This window comes from Marmota marmota, unplaced genomic scaffold (genome assembly GCF_001458135.2).
Source record: "Marmota marmota marmota unplaced genomic scaffold, marMar, whole genome shotgun sequence".
Taxonomy (NCBI): domain Eukaryota; kingdom Metazoa; phylum Chordata; class Mammalia; order Rodentia; family Sciuridae; genus Marmota; species Marmota marmota.
Window position 1 is genome coordinate 33,079,512 of NW_026000229.1, and position 11,262 is coordinate 33,090,773.

The window sequence follows — 11,262 nt, forward strand, 5'->3', positions numbered from 1 at the left end:
CAGCCCTGGGCCAGGGCGGTTCCGGGACGGTTCCGGGAGCCGGAACTCGGCCGCCCCGCGCTCGGTGTTCGCTCCGATATGATCAGGTTCTAAGAAGCACCCAGGCACTGAACCCTAGCAATCTGTCTGCAAGCCGCAGGCTAATTGCAGCCTGAAATTACCTGTTCTATGGCTGAATGAGCTGCGGTCAGTCGAAAACAGGGATGGTGACGTCAGCTTTCCAACATGGTGGCTGTTGGCCTCCTCTGTGGTCTGACCGGTGTGGAGAACCGAGATGGACCGCTTCCTTCCCCCGTCTCGAACCCAGAATTCAGCCCTGAGTACGGTGCTTGCATGGCTGGCAGAAACTGCAGCGCTGTATCCCTGCGTCGCTATCTCCTCGTTTCCCAGCGCGCGCTGCAGACTCTAGCCGCGGGGCGATTTGCTGAATAAGCAGTGTTACCCTCCGTGCGACAAACCTCTCGCGTTTGAGTCCCCGTAGCCGATCCTCGTGCGATGGAAATCCTTCCTCCAGGTTCCGGAGCACCCCACTATTGCTGGAAATTCCTAACAAGATATCCTTTAGCCGTCCTGACTTGTCATACTCCCACACAGTGAAGCAGCACACGGGGGCAATGCACTCCCCTCGCCGCCATCTTCCCTCTGTCCCTTATTATATCACATTTAAAATTGTCTAATCCTCATGTTAATGTCTGCCAATGTTTTGTAACACACACACACACACACACACACACACACACACATATATATGTGTGTGTGTGTGTGTGTGTGTGTGAGTGTGTGTGTTTCTTAGTAGCAAAGTAGTATGTATATATGTCTGTTTGTAGGAACACTTAATAAAGATAAATAAGCTGATGAAGATTATGTGTTATCTTCCATTTGATCCTTTAGATCCATTTTTCACCCTTCTCCAAAATGTGCTCAAAATGCAACCCCAAAAGGCTGCCTGTTTGGATTACATCATTGGGTTCCTCCTATGTCCCTCAGGCTTCTCTGCAGGTTTGACTAATGGGAAGCTCCACCAGGAGTCAGAACAATTTTACTAGTCACTAGTCACATATGGACAACTGAGGTAAGCAAAATGTATATGCAGGAGGAGAGTAGATCTTAGAGTGCTTTGGGGGAGGATGAAAATCCCTTACTGGTATTCTCTGCTATGCCACTAGATATTATTGTTTCAATATGTTAGGGACTTTCTAAGATTAACAACAGAAAGATTATCTACCTAAACCTTGCCTAAGGGTGAAGTAGAAGCCAGTCAACCAATGAACAAATGCAAGTTTCCCATCTACTCTGCGTAGCACCATGAGAAGTTGATGTTTCAGGATAGAAACTGGAAACTCTCTTATACCAATTTTTTTGAAGGCTTTTAATAAGTTGTTGAAGAAGCATTGCTAAACATTAAATATATTATCCAAAGACTTTAAAAACTAATCTACATGTCATACCTGCATACTCTGGAGATATTTTTCGTTATTAACCAAATGAAAATTAATTTTAGGTAAGCTTTAGAGATTTTACAATAAAAAAGATTCTTGAAAATCCAGCAGAATATGTATATAATAATGTGACATTACAGTCAAGAAAAATCATACAAACGATTCAAAACCAAACGAAAACCAACTGAAGTTAGTTCAAGGCTTGTCTTCAATGAGATAAATCAGAAATGGGAGAAAAATAGGGACAATAAGAAAAAGGAGCTTTGTGATAATGATGATGTGGGAAATGAGAACAGGTCTTGGGAATTGTCCAAGGACCCTTAAATCTTGAGACCCATGAGTCTGGATTAGGGGCAAAAGACTGTCCTGGAGGTGCCCTACATCATTGCCTTCTATGGGAAAACAAAACCTGGACACTAGGTTCAAGTATCTGAAGAACCATCTGTTAGGAAAACACACACATGGGAAGAAACAACCATAGCAATTGTAACTGGGCATTCCCCAGATCTCTTATTTGGGGCAGGACCAATTAAAGCAACCTAATTTAGTCTGGAGAGTTGTTTATGGCTACCTAGAAAATACAGTTGAGCACTGGAGGCCTGTCCTGGTCAGTGCTATTCTGAATTAGTGACCTCTGCCAAGAGTACAGAACTGATATTCAGTGTTATCTTCCTTTGATAAATCTGATAGGGAACTTCAATATATTAACTACCAGGCAACAAGGAGGGTTTAGTTTAAATACATAGATATGTCATTACTTTGCTACTAGAATTCATTTAAATAAGATAGAGCAGAATTTGTGAAAAATATGTCAAACCGTGGCCCATCAGGTAGTACCTGCCCCACCAGGAGCTCCCTGTGTTCCCACTCCAAAGGCATCTTCACCCTCTCATTATTATCATTCTGTCAATTTTATTATCATTATGACTTCTCCAGGCTTCTAGTTTTTTTTGTTTTTTTTTTTTTTGTGGCTCCAGCGTGAAATGAAAGTGGTAAAAGGAAAAGGACAATAGGTTGAGAAAGGAAGAAAGAAGGAAAGCGACAGGATGCTTTCACACAACACTTAATTTGTTTCTTATAAAACACATGTATATACTATGTTATAGTGCTTCTCGCTTAAAAATGACAAAATTAAAGCACAGGGAAATTAAGTATCTCTCCAAGATCAGAAGGTTGATAAATGAAAGCACAGAAACTACAATTAGTTTAACTTTTTTCCTTCACTATTCCTTAGCTAATAATTTTTTTTTCCTGTACTGTGTTCTACCCTGTTTATATTCAGCATGACTTCCCCTCTTTCTTTCTGGTTGACTCTCCTCATTTTTACCCAAGTTCTGCTTTCATAAATTAAGGTGTCAGGAGAGAAGCCTGGACAAGTTTCAGATCTGCATTAAGACTTAGCTGGTAACTTCAGAGTGTATTACCTTATTCCCCTGATCCCTCAGCTCTGATGGAAGCATTGCCATACAGGTTCCACACTATGAGTTTTGGAGATATTCAAAGTAGTATAAAAAGACCTTATGAGAAAATACAACCAGACCCAATAATTAGTAGAAATTTGGGCTGCACTAACTAAATTAGAATATTCATAATGGATAAATAATTAATTCTGCTTTATTCCCTAGGAGTCCAGCCATAAATGAGGATGATGTTCAATGCTAGGACCCACTCCTCAAGAGGGGGAGAGACAACTCAAAATCCAGTTGAAAATGATCAGGTTACTATGGAACTTAGAATTCACCTTATATGATAAAAATGGAGTGATAAAAAAATTTTAAAAATTGAGATCTTATGAAAATGAAAAATTAATATCTTGAATTGTGTAAAAGGAGTCTAATGTGGAAGAGGAAACAGGCTTCTTATTTTGTACCCAAGGATACACATGAAATAATGTGGTGAAAATACAAAGATTTTAAAGTATTTGAGAGATTAAAACAGAGGGCTCCCACCCCCATAGACACACAAGCATAAACCGGACGTGCGTTTGATTGCTATTGCAGAGAGGATAGGAAACATAGGAGGGTGACTGCTAGATAACCAGCAGATGTACCTTTCAGTACTAAATTTCTAGGACTTTTTATGGACATCACTAATGTTAGTACTTCTTGTAGCAGAAATTTAGGATTGAAAAAATGCTAAAAGTTTTTGTATATACAACAATTACTTAGTAGTATACTACACACAGTAGGAGGCCAACAAATTTTGTTAAAAGTAAAAATGCTAGTGTTCCCTACATGAGGCTCAAGTATTCTCTAATGAATGCAGCACAATAACTTTCAGAGAAAAACCACTTGGTTACCTGACAGCAGAATGAGCTGTCCAATGGGAATCTCTCCAGCTGCGTTCTGATCCCCTGCCAGTTCTAGGTGAGAATGTGCCATTATTCAAATAAAGATGGACCACAAGCCTAGTGAGTTTCTCAGCATGCCAAGAACCTGGTAAATTAGTTCTGCATATTGAGGACTGTCATTTCTCTCATTTCCCTCTCATGTAAGCTCTTTTCTGACATATAGTAAAACTAAGGAAAAACACTTTTTCCTCCAAAATCTCAGTCCCACTGTGCTGAGATCAGAAAAAAAGGAGTGAATATCACTGTGAGAAAAATCATGCCTAAGACAGAAACTGGGATGTGGAGGAGGGGAGCCAGTTCATCCAGGTTTAAAGATTTCTTTAACATGTAATTTTCATCTTACCTACAGGCAGTTTTCTGAAGGTGTACATTTAGCTTCCAGGGTAAATATGAAACTTGAAACTGCAAAGCTGTACTGAGGTTACCGTACTGTGGCATAAATTAAACAAGAGGATAATGAAGAATGATTGGATTTTCCTCTTGGACCCCAGTGCTCCTCCAAGGTAGCGCAAAAGGCTGAGAAATCTGTGGTACAAATACTGACAGCCTGTGGGATGGATTACATTTGCTCTCTGTTCGAGATTTTTGTATAATAAAAGGATTTAATTGTTTCATTTTTTTATGGTGTAATGGATGGATGGAGGAGGAGGATGTCTTGAGTTTTTCATTTAAATCAGTGATTGCAATATTGTTCTGAAACGTGGAATCTGACTAAAAGAAGGTTGTAGAGAAAGAACGTGATTTCATCAGAAATTTTCGATTTGTCAGGTGCCACTGAACCATAATATGCAAGAAAGAGTGGAGGAGCATAAGGCTAGAGGGACAGTCGGGACATTTCAAGTCCATGTTATGGATCTTGTAGTTTATCTTGTCTGGTGGAGTTAAAAGATTAAATTTTAAACAGGGATTTTCAGTCTCTGGGGATGCACTTCTAACTAGTTGTGAAGCTGGCATCTCACCATCTAATAGCACTATAACATTTGCCCCCCATCATTGTTTTACTGGCAAGAATCTAACAGCCTCTTGATTAATCTCTCTCCTTTGGATTTTTTCCTTCTACATTATTCTTATTTCCTCCACATGCTAGCCAGAGTGTTCCACCAATAATGATAATCTGACTAGGATCTTCCCTGTTTAAAATTTTATCTTTTAATACCACCATACAAGATAAACTACACGATTCTTAACATGGACTTGAAATGTCCCAACTTATCCTCCTCCACTCTTTCTTGCATATTATGGTTCAGTAGTACCTGACAAATCGAAAATCTCTGATGAAATCACATTCTTTCTGAATTTCTGTCTTACCTCTAAGAAATGCTCTTTCCTCTCTATTCTCAAGCAATTTCCATATTCATTCTTTAGGAAAATTCAGCATTACACATTCTTATCTTTCTCTGCCATTCCTCCTTCCCTTGTCTGAATGTGCTACCCTTCACTAACATGACCCTGTATGTACTCTGTCGAAGTACTTCTCCCCTGCCATTAACCCAGTATGTGTCATCATCCAACATAATGGGTTAAATTATGTTTATGTATTCATTTCCCATTATGTTCCTTGAGAACAGGTTCTAGTAACTTATCATCTGCATGTTTCTGACCTCTAATGTAGAATAGCAGTTGTTCATTAAATTCTTATTTGATGAATGAGTAAATGAAACTATGTTTTCTGTGATTATTCAACAATAAGATACTAAAAATGATGTTTTAACAAATATTTAAGTGAAACAAGTATAAAAAAATTCACACATTCATACATGGAGAATGTTTGTGGGATAAATTGTCACTAACAATTAAATAGCCCAGCAAGAGATTTGGACACATGCATTATCCTATGCATTGTATGAGTTTAAAGTTTTATTAGAACATTATTGTCTAAAATGTCTCATTGTCCTACCTGTCTTATGGTGTAAGGAATCTGGTAATGTATCAAGTTATGGTCAGAGAGAAGGAAGGTGCCTAGTACGACCCCCACTGATTCTAACTCTGAGCTTCACTAACACCATTATGCATAGATACAGGTTAGGGATCCTGTTGAAAGGTAATTCTGATTCAGTAGTTCTGGAGCAGTATTTGAGACTCTGTCAATCTGGCAAATTCTCAGGGAATGCTGATGCTTCTGGTTGTTGGACCTCACTTTGCATGGCAAGGATGGAAAGTACCTTAACTCCAGAGTAAGGTGACTTGCAGGAACTTGAAGGCCAAGCACTTATCACCATGTATATAACCACACTGAGAGCTTCTGCCACCTATGTTAAACAGCTATATGAACTTAGGCTGATTTTGTTACCCACTGTTTGATAATCAAGTGTCTTTCATGATCAAATTGAGCTTTGAATATCATAGGTCTTTTTCTCATGATAATTTCAAATTTTTATTTCATTTTTATTGTTTTATGTTTTATTATTTTGCATTATTTTATTATTTACTACCAAGCCCAAGTTTCTGATCTGTAAGTCACAGAGGAAGCCTCCTTAGATTTATAAGCCATGCAGAAAAATCATCAATTACCGGTCTTAACAATGTTTTGGAAAAAGTTCATTTTGACATAGAAAATGAGGAGGAAATAACCAAAATAAAGCAATATACAAGATCATAAAGGAAAAGAGAATAACTTTAAAAAGACTTTAAAAATTTTCAAAAAATATAAATAAAAACAATTGAAAACAAAGTTTGAAGAAGCAAATAAAATTCAAATGTTGTTTAAAGATTAGTACCCAGAGATTAAAAAAAATATTTAAAATTAAATATGTGAGAACAGAGCCAAGAAAAACAATAAGAAATTAATCGGTTTTAGGGTTAACTTTCATGGAGTTTTAAAACAAAGAGAATAATTCTATGAAATAAAAAAATAATAATAGTGGCTATAGTGCTATCACCATCAGGCACAGAAGCTGTCAGTGTATTATGTACTGTATCTCACTTAATTCTCCCTTAAAACCCTGTATGGTGGGAACTATTATTAAGGCCAGATGACTAGAAGGGAATAAAATGCTATTTAATAAGCTCTTAAAATCCAAAAGAGCAAAGAATCTACTTTTTCTTTAAATGGTTCTTTCTGGGACTCTGCAATGAAAATAAGAATTATGCATTTTAACAATGATTGAGCATGTAACAAGAAAGCATATTTGCAAGGATATATTGTATCTTATTTAATTTTTATAACAAGCCTCTGAGTTAGGAGTTACTATTATTTTTATTTATTGATTGATTGATGAGGGGAATTGAGATTCCATGAAGCTAAGTAACTTCCCAAAGTCACATAACTAGTTACAATTAAGGTTCAAAATCCTCCTTACACCATTTCTAGTTTGATAATAAGGATTTTTTGAATACTGCATGCTGGTATACATCCTGATATGCAAAAGTTTCTCTAGGTCTGCATCTGTATGTGATATTGTTAGATCATAGGAAATACACGTGTTTGATTTTACGATTAAATGTCAACCTCCATTTCACGAAGTTGAGTAGTTTACACTCTCTCCAAAATACAATGAGAGTTCCTGTGGCTCTCTCTTGCCAACACCTGGAACATTCTAAATGTTCAATTTTTTCCAATTTTGTGGTTTTAATTTGCTTCCCTCTTGTTAATAATTAGGTTGAATACCTTTATGAATGTTAATGAAGCATTTTTGTTTTGTCATCTTTGATGTTTCTGCTTATTCATTTTTTCCCACTTTTTTCTATTTGATTTTTTATTCACAAGGGTATTTAATATACTATACACTGATTCTTGTTGTTTGTATAAATTGCAAACATCTCCAAGTTTCAACATTTTTTTTTCACTATTTTTATGGGTTGTTTAGTAAGAGACTATTGAATATTTTCCTTAATCTTTGTGATCTTGTATCTTTTTAAAAGAAATATTTCTCTACTACCAGGTCTAACAACTACAAAGTTGTCTTCTAAATTTTTTATAGTTTTTCCTTTCACATCTAATTCTTTCATCTTATTGAATTTGGGTTTGGTGTGGATGTGAAGTAGAAATCTGTGACAAATATTTTCAGAACTCTGTCCATATTCCTCAGATTCCTCTGGATCTCACCATGAACTCCAAGGAAGAAAAATCATACCCTTGGCTTCCTACCTCAAAAATCTGCTGGAGAAATCTGCCTGAGTGTTATCTGGCTGGTTGAGCTGGGTTGGCACATAAATGGGGCTTAGTGGGAAAGGGCCAGTGCCCTTGAGCAATCTTTATCCAATGTAGGTAAGCTGTCCCAACTTTTTCATCCCTAAATGGGACCATTGTAGGGTATGCTTTAGAGACTCTTGGAGACTTCATGGTAGGTTAGAGCTCTAGTTGCTGAAAGCGATGACCCATTTACTAACATATGCTTTACTGGCTTTGTTTTTCTTCCCTATTTTATTTCCCTACTCATGGATTTGCTTCCAGAAATTTCCAGTATCATAAATATTTTCATTAGAATTTATGGTTCAGGTTCAGTTTCTCCAGTAATCCAAACAGTTCTAGAAAGCAGGCCTTCGGGATGAGGTTCTATACCTATATACTTGCAGTCAGATAGCACAAGGTTTCCAGTGCTGTAACAAGTGGGGTTGTAATGAACGCTAGCATGCTGCACTACCAAATTTACTGCTTCTCACTGACAATAGAGGAAACAGTGGTTTTTACATAGTTCTAACACTTGATAATCTATGGGAGTAATGCTAATCAGGATAATGAATTTAGTGTGTGTGTGTGTGTATGTGTGTGTGTTTTAATTTTGGAAGCATGAAAAATAAACAGGTTCATGTCATCCAGATATTAGCTTAAGACATGCTTTGAAAATCAGAAGCCCATCTGTACACTGTGGTGCATGCTTGGGAGACTGAGGCAAAAAGATTGCAAGTGCAAGGCCAGTCTCATCAATTTATCAAGGTCCTAAGCAACTTAGTTAAACCCTGTTTCATAATAAAATTGTTTTAAAAAGGGCCAGTGATATGGCTCAGTGATTAAGCATCCCTGAGTTTGGTTCCCTGTACAAAAAAAAAAGAAAAGAAAAGAAAAAAGTAAGAAGCCTTCTACTATATCTTTAAAAATATTTTCACAATAGAGGACCAGAATATTTGCCTCTGGATCCAACCATGCAATGGAAGCATGTCATAGAAGGCTAAGGATATTAGGGGTTGGAAAACTATACTAGGCAAAGAACTAGCATTAAGATCAGGACTGAAATACATTAAAGTGGATAATTTACCTGAAAAATTCTGATCCCTAAACATCATGGAGTCTACCAATATGACATCTCCCAAGAGCATGCTGAACATAGATGATGGCTCAAATCTTGATGGATATAGGGATTACAGAGTATACAGCTATAGATCTGATAATGGAGTTTGCCTTCTGACATGTGACCACAATTCTAGATGATAGTAAAATTTATTAAAGTTATGCTAAGAAATCTACTATTGATGCAGATGATGTATGATTGTCAATACAGTGTCCAGTTGACTGGTCTTTTACTTTTCCTTCCCCAAGGGATTTTTCAACTAGATATTGCAAAGAAATTCACCCCCTTTGCTATTGATCAATCAAATTCAGGTCCTAGATTGCTACATGATAGATACTGCTCCATAGCTTCAAACTACAGGCTCAAGTATTTGTAAGAAAAGGCATCTACTTCTCAGAAAGAAAAACGGTTCTGCAGTTGAATGTTGGTTCAATTACTAGCAGACTACGTATTTCCACACTAAGAACATTGACCCCACAAACCATGTCTGACTCAACTAAAGTAAGACTCCAGTGTGTCTGACAGGGAAAAGGTTTACAGTATAAATATCTATTTTATAGTACCCAGATGAAAAACATCAGCTCCTACAACATGAACAGTTCCGAATGTTATGGTAATCCATCATTAATTGAATCCAAAAGTATTCTTATACCACTAATATGGTATCATCACAAAATATTGCCAATGAATCATCAAATGCATTGAAAATAAAATATGAAGAAGATAATGATGATGATGATGACGATGATAATTTGTGATCCAGCCTTGATGCATGTAACATGTATACTTGGTCTTGAATCCATTGTACTGAAATTAAAGAAGCACTGGATGTTTTTGAGATGTGTTTTAGAAAATTTAAATATCATTTAATGAGCAAATAATAGTTACTGTTATTTTCAAAAAGCAAAGATAAAAAGACCCTCATCTCCTGCAGCCAGAAGGCAGAAAGTAAAAAATCAAAATTAACATTTTTGATTGTAAGGATGGCAGGAGTTAAGAAGCTGAACTAATAGCTATGGCAAATCTCCTACTCTAAAGGTAGGATTCTCATAAATATGGGACCATGAGGTCTGGGATGAATATACTTAAACATTTTGAGCTTCATCGTGCTGAACTCTCCAGGCAAGCAGAAGAATCCCTGTTCCTTGCTTAAGAAGAACAAATGTCCATTTTTTAGAATAACTTTGAAGTGGTGATGGCTCATGAGGTCAGTTTTTTCTCTTCAATAAAATAAAATTCAACATGAAAGTAGCTTCAGTGTTTCACCTAGTTGATTATGTTATCTAGATTGCTGGAGTCAGTTCTGCTACTGTGCTTCAGTGGCTACCTTGCAGCTTGGAAATTATTTCTCCAAGTGTGGTCTACAGACCCCAAGGGATCCTTTCAACAAGTGCGCAAGCTAAAAATATTTTCAAAATAAGATGTTTTGCCTATTCTGCATGGTTGAAATTTCCACTGAAAATACCAAACCAATGGTATCCTTTTTGCCTTAGCCAAAAATACCAGGATACTGAGACTGCACTGTACTAATATTCATCACTGCTCATTTTTAAGCCTATTTTCCTAGGAATTTTCTTGACAAAGCAGTCACGATTATTCATTTCTAAAATTAATCCTTGAGTGCATGTCTTTTTAAATATTCCATGTGACAAAATAGGAAATACACAAAGTTTCTACAGCATATGAAAGTATGATACTTTTATCAAAAAAAGCACTTTTGAAAGAATTTGTTAAAAATCAAATAATCCCTGTTAATGGAACAACATTTTGCCTTGAAATAACAACTTCCAGGCAATTGATGGTTAATCAAACTTGGTTATTTGGCAGTCACTTTCTCAAAAATGAACAAAGTAAGCTTGCAATTTTGAGTAAAAAAAAATTGATGGTATTTGATGGTAAATTTGTTTTCAATGATAAAGTTTGAGGTTTCAACTGAAAATCATAGGAAATCTGTATATCATTTCATGAGCTTGACCACTTTGTAATACTTACAAGACTTTTAAAAATGAAATTGGCAATTTTATTAAATAATGTGACTCTTAAAATATAATATAATTAAATGCATCAGCATTTAAGAGACCTGCCTAATTTGGTGTGTTAGTATTTAGAAATACTAACATCATTGCGTGATGTTACAAGATCATGCATGGCTAAAGGATTTACTTAGAGCACATGACAGACCAATGGATTTTAATATAACCAAGGATGAAGTGTTCATGGAAATTATTTCAGATTCCACAACATA

The 11,262-nt window shown here is 36.4% G+C and overlaps 1 pseudogene; it reads left to right on the forward strand.

Annotated features, from left to right (window-relative positions):
- The first annotated feature begins 9,010 nt into the window (after window positions 1-9,010).
- Window positions 9,011-9,775, forward strand: LOC107137800 (annotated as a pseudogene).
- Window positions 9,776-11,262: the final 1,487 nt, after the last annotated feature.